The sequence below is a fragment of the Seriola lalandi genome, unplaced genomic scaffold (assembly GCF_002814215.2).
Source record: "Seriola lalandi dorsalis isolate HSWRI2012SDOR001 ecotype SW California unplaced genomic scaffold, Sedor1 jcf7180002054353, whole genome shotgun sequence".
NCBI lineage: Eukaryota > Metazoa > Chordata > Actinopteri > Carangiformes > Carangidae > Seriola > Seriola lalandi.
The window spans coordinates 1,449,251-1,457,481 of record NW_019524906.1 but is presented as its reverse complement, the minus strand read 5'-3'; positions in this window follow the sequence as shown (position 1 = coordinate 1,457,481).

Genomic DNA, 8,231 nt, shown 5'->3' with positions numbered 1-8,231 from the left:
CAGGGAGGCTGGCTGAGGGGGGCTCCAACATGCCCGCTGACATCATTTTATTACTGTGGTTGGTGTGTCCTCTGCTCTCTTTCTTAAAAAAAAACAGTATACTTAACACTACGGCTTGAAATCATTTTTGTTTTCGTTACAACAGCAACAGCAACTGCAAACTAAATTATAATTCAAATGTTAGGCTACTATAAAATTTTGTCTCAACATTAAATAACGCTACATGTAAAACTAGCTTCATTACAAGTTTTTGTACCAATGTAACTGTATAATATAAGCTGAATGCTTTAAAATTCTATTATTTTAATATATTTGATTGACTTTCCGATGTATGGATTGTTAAGAAGGGGGAGGGCAGGGACATACTGGTTTTTATTAACCTAGCATTTACATGCATAAAACATTATCTGGTTCCAAATTAATATTTTTTCCAGCTGATTATACTTAATCATGAAATATTATTTTTACTATAGGGTTGCAACCAACAATTGTTGTTATTATTGATTAATTTGCTGCTTATTTTCTCAAATAATCAATTAATTGTTTCGTCTACAAAATGTTAGAAAATAGTTTAAATGCCATCATAATTAGGCCTACAGTAATCCAAAACCCAAGACACTCTGTTTTCTATTCTATATGTCAAAGAAAAGCATCAAATCATCACAATAAAGGAGCTGTATCCAGCAAATATTTGGCCCTTTTGCTTTAAAAGTGATTTTGAAAAAATATATTATCAAAACAATTGCCAATTTATCTCCAGTCAAGTGATTAATCAATTAATCAACTTATGTTTTTGCTGTAATTTCCACATAACCAGTCTTTTTGTGAATGGGATGATAAACATAAAACCAACACACCCCTAGTAACTGCCTGCTCCAGAGCAGAGTGGAGAGGAAGGAGAGCAGAGAGTATAGGATCACAGAGTGGGGGGGTGGGGTGTAGGGGGGATAGTTCAGAGAAAACAGTTCAGACAGGAGGGCATACTGGATGATCAACATAAATTTGTCTGTAATGTTGAAATGCTGTTTTTACAAGATAAAAAAACAAGTAGATGAATATTTGAAATTAACTGCAGTTCAGTCACCAGGATGATGATGATCTAGTTAAAATGGAATACATTTAGATGACCCTGATATGTTTAACTAATGTGTTTTCTGCCTTTATTTAATATGCACACCGCATCCCTATGCGATTGCATTCACACGAAACCAAACAATAACCACTCTATTGAAAAGTATATGTAGGTGTTAGACAGCTGTTGTTTGTAACCTGAGGGCAAACCTTGTCACAGAAGAGGGAAGTTAAGATGACCCTTCTTTGTTTCCTGTCTACAACCTTCAAAATTGCCATGTTATAAATACGTTCTACACATACATCATTTTAGAAAGGCAGAAAACAAAAAACACTGAAATCTTTCTTCAACATCTTAACTGTTGTCAAGCCACTACAAAAGCTATGGTGACTCAAGTATCTTTTGAGTCACCATGTTGGTAGGATGGCCATGTCTTGTGTCTGAGCTGTATAACAAAATTAAGACATGGTAAATGCATAGCTGCTTAGTGTTATGATACTCACCTAATGCCCTGAACTGTCTATTTGCATAGAGGTTACCAAATGGAAGGGGGATTTGCTGTCAATAGGACATATAGGTAAATAATCCATTGGGTGTCCCCAGGGTAAAGGAAAAGCCTCGGCACAGAACATTAATTAGTGTCATGGACCGACTTAGGAATGTAATGGGGTTACTGCTTGGAACAAACGCACATATGGGCCATAAATACCTTCACAAACATACCATGCACACATTCACATTTGGTTGCACATATGCAGACATACACAGGTACTGAAATACACACACAAAAAGGAAAAGACAGCCGTAGCATCAGAAAATAATCACAACTATCAAAGAAAGGGCATCTTGAGTTATTTATCTAACACCTATCTGGAATCCTTTCATTGAGGAATGTATTAATCAAAAGATTAGATTTGAACAGATGGAAACATCTGTTTGGGGAAATGAATTTCTGGCGGAGGCAGAGAAAATCCCTCATATTCTCGCTTTTTCCAGTAGACGTTAGGCCTTGAGTAAGAATAGTGCTGTTGTCAGTATTAGCAATGAGGCTTGTAAGCCCTCCAAGTAGTTTGTAGTAACAGCTGGGTCTGACATGGAGAGCATGTACAAGGGCAGCCAGGCTGAAGAGAGGGAGGGGTGGTTGAAAAAGAATAATAATTAAAAAAAAAAAACATATATACTGAGGGTCCTCACCTTAATGAACAAAGAGTGCACCTAACGCTGACACCAAGTTAAACAGAAATGAGCTGTTGACAGAGGAAATGTGCTTTAAAGCATTATCCTCTTGGACTATATTAACATCATACCTATAATTCTTCTTTTCAAGTGAATCAGGGTGGTGCCACTTTCTCAATGGAGCCAGGGGCGAAATCTGGTTTAATATGTTATTCCTGTTGTTAAGCAATCCGATTTTATATTCAGCGGTTACAAAACGAGTAGTGCAGCCTGGAATAGGTGATACGTAATGCTATAAAGCTATGGAGACGTTATAATGCTGCTGTCCACTATCGTGTTTGTTTCAATGAACACTCACTCACACACTGGCAATTAACACAGACATAAAAGAACAGATAATGACCTCTAAAAGCTCAACTTTTATGCTAAAATTCTGTTTCATTATCCCCAGTCACTATGGGTAATCTACCACATGGCGGCCTCAAAGCTTACAGCGCCATTATACAGGAGGGACCAAACACAAAAACACAAACATGTCATCTATAATCTCAAAATACATTCACAGTACAATGGACAGTTAAAGGCCGAGTGGGGAGGGATGCTGTCACACATGCCCCCAATGATTCCTTCGAGCCATTCCCGGCTTCATATCTGTAATTAACGACAGATGCACATGAAAAATTAGCATATGTGTGGTACATTGGTGCTAATCGGTCATATATTTGTGCATATTAATGAAATATTTATCTATGTACACATTCATATTTAGAATTACATACATTCACACAAGAAATAACAACTTGTAATAATGTGTTGTAATGTGGTCTAATTAGTTGATCCTCTTTGAAATTCTTGTAATCCACAATGCTTTGTTGAGAGCCAATAAAGAGGTCAATCCCACATCATAGTATAGATACATTACATACATACCTTTGATTCTAGCCGTTTTAATCTCCAATCAAAGAGCAATGTTTTGCTTCCACAGTCTCATAGCTGGGTGTAGTGTTTATACCTCAACACTCACGTTATACACATTTATCCCTCATTGCCATCCTGCTTCGCTCATATGAAGCCAGTCATGCAAGCCAAACCACATCACCAGGTTATATCACACACAATGATAAGCCCGTAAACATACAGTATAGGCAGCACACATAGCGCACACAGAGCTCACTGGTGAGGCAAGCTGCTCACCTCGCTCCATACTGAGCCCCTCACAGCCTGTAATAGTAGAGGCTTAGGTTTGGGTGGGGGAAGGGCAGAGGTGCACAGGTTTCTGATCAGACAAGAAAACTAGGCCAAGACCAACAATCCCTCTCCCTGAGCAGCCTCAGCCCCTCCTAAATGCTACAACTTTGTTACAGGGCTGTGACAATCACTGGCTAGATTGTCATTAATGGCGAAGCAACGGAGTGATTTTGAGCCACAACACGTGTATTTAGAGGCATAACGGCTTCTCATAGCCAGGCTATGATTCATGCTTCCTTGCCCCTTTGGAAGCTGTCCTCCAATAAGAGTTAGAGGCTGGGGGTAGGAGCGGATAGATTGATAGTGTTGGCTGAGTGCCCATGCTCTGAGTCTATCTGTGCTGAAGGGGAGGAGACGGGGGGAATCTATCTGTTGTGCTCTCTGTGCTCATGATAAACTGACTCCCGTCAAGCTTCGTCCCCCTATTACAGCTCTCCTGGCAGAAAACACCCAAACTCGCACTGACTTCCAACATGTTAAACAACAATAAAATGTGTGGAGACTGGAGAGAGTGATTTAAACAGGGCAGTAATCCACAAGGTTATGGTATCCCATTTCAGTGATAGTTGGAAAACATGAGTGAAACAGAGCGATTGTTTTGGAACAAGTGAGGGAAGCATATCTTCCTGAATTCAAACAAGTATTCAAAACAGCCAAACTTAAAGGGACACAATGAACCCAGATTTCACTTCATCACAAAATGGGACCATCATCAGCAGAAAATGCAAAGTCTGTCTCCCTTATCCTGAAACTGTAATTCCCACAGAGCTCCACAGTGAGAAAGAAAATGAGTTTGAGGGATTGTCCATGACATTAATCCTCCCAAACACTACACTTCTCGACAGGATCCAATACACACAGACAAACACAAAGAAAATCAACAATCTATTTACTAAAGGAAAAACTAAATCAACAATCCTTTTGGCTTCTGTCTGCTCTCATTTGACAATGGCTTTCCTGAGTGCCGCCTTCCTCTGTTCTCTCTGGTGATTTTATGGGACCCCTCCCTGCCATCTTGGATTCCCATTATTGTGCAGTTGCATGGGTGCCCCTGTTCTGCCACCCACGCTTCAGGTACAGCGAACAGAACACCAGCTTCCTGTTTACAACGCTGGGCAATTGAGAAGCCCACCACCAGACTTTACAGCTGAGGGAAAGAGCAGATAGGAGACTTCAGTGGTGGTCGATTCAGAGGTGTTTTTTTTGTTTTGGAGAGATGAATGGGAAGGTGAAGAAACAGGCAGAGAGTGAAGCGAGCAGATGGAGAAAGTGCCGAGTAGATTGGCGAATTCGTACCTGAGACAAAAAAAAATCTCTATCCTAATCTGAAAATAATACAGTAGTCATATATTGAGGGGGAGGTGTGCAAAAAGTCACATGATAACAATCAGATCAGAAGCTGAATTGACTCTAAATCAATTGAAGTAGGCATGTCAGGGCTGCCCAGGACAGGAGGGGGAAGAGACGGAGTGAAAAGGGAGATAGATGTGAGCCTGTGTGGGGGAGGGAAGCAACGATTGTTGATGTAGTGGGAGCACTGCAACAACAATAACAGCAGTGTGTGCATGCGTGTGTATGTGTGTGTGAGTGTGTGTGTGTGTGTGAGTGACAGAGTGAATGAGTTAGAGTGGAAGTGGGGATGTGTTATGGCTCACAAAAGTGATGAAATGACATCTCCTTTACTTCAGCACACAGCTGCTGTTGCAGCAAAGAACACACTGTTGAGATATCTGACCTTCTATTTTCTTTGGTAGCCGCTGGTCAGAGGTGTCTGCTTGCCTGTCATGTTCTCCTCTAATTAGCCATATCTACACAATTACTACACTGTGTCCATTACAAAGCGATTTCTTTCCCATTGATACCCATGTCATTAGTATAATCTTATTTTCATGGGTGTTCACTAAGTAAAAATATAACAAATCCATCTCCTAACTTGATTTAAATGTGTTTTGAAGGCTCTTCATTATACATTTATATTCCCCCAAAAGCTCACGACCTGTATACGTATCATCAAGTAATTGTCTCAAATAACTGAGCTAATACTTCAGATTATAGCCTCCAGATAAAAACAAATCTGATATGAAAACTTATGGATATGACAAAATTTGGGTTAAAGCTTCTCTTTTTCGTTGTTTTCTCTATTTCTTTCATCTCTTTTTCCCCTCCCCTCCCCCCTTTCTTTGCAGATTAGAATTCATTAGCAATCAAAGAGCCTCCAGAGAGCTCCAGCTCTTAATTACCTACTCATTTGCATTTTTGCATATTAATGACTGCAGGGTTTTGGTAGGGTTTTTGCCGCAGTGGTTTAAAGGCACCTCAGTCCTCTGTTCTCCGGGGAGGAGGAGAGATGGCCAGAGGCAAGGCTCCAAGCCTGTCCAATCCCCCCTCTATCCTTCCTGATGGGAGCTGGACAGAGCAAGAAGAAGGGGGGATGTTGGCTGGGGGCATATGGGATGGGTGGGGTGCGGTGGTGGGGGGGACTACAGGGGTGCACAGGTTAAAGGTCAATGTCCCTTATCAACATAAGAAAGAACATGTCTTCTGTGCTGCCTAATTATTGTCATATTGAGCAGTTTAAACACCTGATCTGAACAAAATATACCCTAAGAGAAACTGGAAATCTATACTGCAGAGATTGCTCACGTGGGTTTTATTGAGGACGGCAGCTAGTTTGGATGAAACTCATGTCCCACAGTGTGCAGAGGCAGGGGCATTTTATATCCCTAGAGAAAGGTGTGTAGTGTTGAAAATGAGGCTAGTGTGCGTGTGTCACTGTTTTCCTTTACATTACAGCCTGTCTCCAACTGCTCATTGTGAGGGCAATAAGAGGCTCATTTACTGTGAGCCTTAATGACGATGGTATGCATGCACATGTGCACGAGCAAGCAAGATCATAAAACCACACCTTTGCGCATAAGCATATAGACAAACATGTAAACAGAAACAGTTGCAGGCACATGCATACACACATGCATGCGCATTCACATGCGCAGACTGAGGGAATAATACCACTAGAGACGGCAGACAACAGCTCCCAGGCATCTCCTAGCACCTGAAGTGCTGCTGTTCCTCTTATCCAATATGTTTTGACTGCAACAATGATGTCTGAACATGGAAAATAAAACCATATCCCACTGTGTTTTTAGATACCTTACAAACATAACAATTAATGACTTGGAGCCCCGAGACATCTGGCCAACAAGTTCAACAAGACTGAATAAAACATTTCATACTTTAATATATTACATTGTGTGGACATGTGTTGTAATAAACGTTTAAAAGTAGTTTTAATTCAGGAAAAATGCGGAAGTAACGCTTTTTCCATAGAGATAATGAATATATGAGTGTGACACATTTACGATGACTGGCAGAAACATATTAAGATGTAGTGATACTACACACAACATGCAAGATATACATGCATCATTGTGCATCCCTGAAAGCATACTGCTCAAGGAGTGGGCTTAAGTCGACTTAACTGCTATTAGTGGAGCATTATAAAATGTGTGTGTGTGTGTGTCAGTGTGTGTACGTAGCCAGAGCCTGAGGACTGCAGCAATGTGTGGGCTGTTGGGGTGGGGTTAATGAGCTGTTCTATGACCTCTGTCACCCCACAGGATCGCCTCAGGGAGACAGACTGAGACAAACAAGAAGACAGGGTGACAACAAGCCAGTAGTTGGACTTCTGGGACGAATCAGATTTAAAATAGTACTGGTGGCTTCAGATCGATAGATATATCCACACACACAAGGCCATAGCCTCTGTGAGTAAATAGCCCACAGTACAAAACCAGTTCACTATACTGCTCCTGATGCCCAAAACACTACTACTATACTGTATGTGGTAATGCCTTATTTTTAATTTATGATTTGAATGTACGCACGGCTACATGTGTGTCCATGTTGATGCATCAGACAAAATGTAGACATTCAATTGGTCTTTGCTGTCATGGTCATTAAATAGGGTGAGTGAGTGAGCAAAAGAATGAATGCAGGAGATAGGGAGAGAAAGACACACACTCACATCAGTGATGTATGGCAGCATTTGCTGCATCCTCAAATCATCATAACAGTGATAATACTGCCACCTTCTGGTTTGAGGGGAGAACTGACTTGTCCACGGTGTTTGCACTATGTACAGCACATGAGATAGACAATATAACACAAACACGTCAAACATTCTTATGTTAAATTAATTATAATAAGAGACAAAATTATCAACACAAAACTTTGCAACCATTGTTTTTAATAGAAAGATTTATATTCTTTAAACCAGACAACCAGATGCCAGACACTTTTGGATATATTAAAAAAAAAAAAGAAGAACAGAACAAAAAAAATGACACAAAATGGAATTATATGGTTTAGACTGTGTGGATTTAGTGGTCTCATATACAATACAATTTCTTTTCGTCACCAAAAAGTGCAAATTCTCCCAAAAAATATCACCTATACTTCTCCACCCTATCCCCCCTCAACCTCCTGCAGCTTCCAACAGATATGGACTGACAGACTGCTATGCTCAGAAAAAATCTTTGTGATGAGAAAGGGATTATTTAAAAAGTAAATCCACACTGAATCATGTAGGAGAGAAAACGGCTGCTGCACTCTGCGGGTTGAAACGCTGGATGATGTTGCACTTTCTGGCCAAACTCTGTTCAATTAGTGAATTCACAGCAGGTATTCTGCCTTTGGGATACACTTGTTGTGATACACAGAGTGTGGGAGGGGTAGG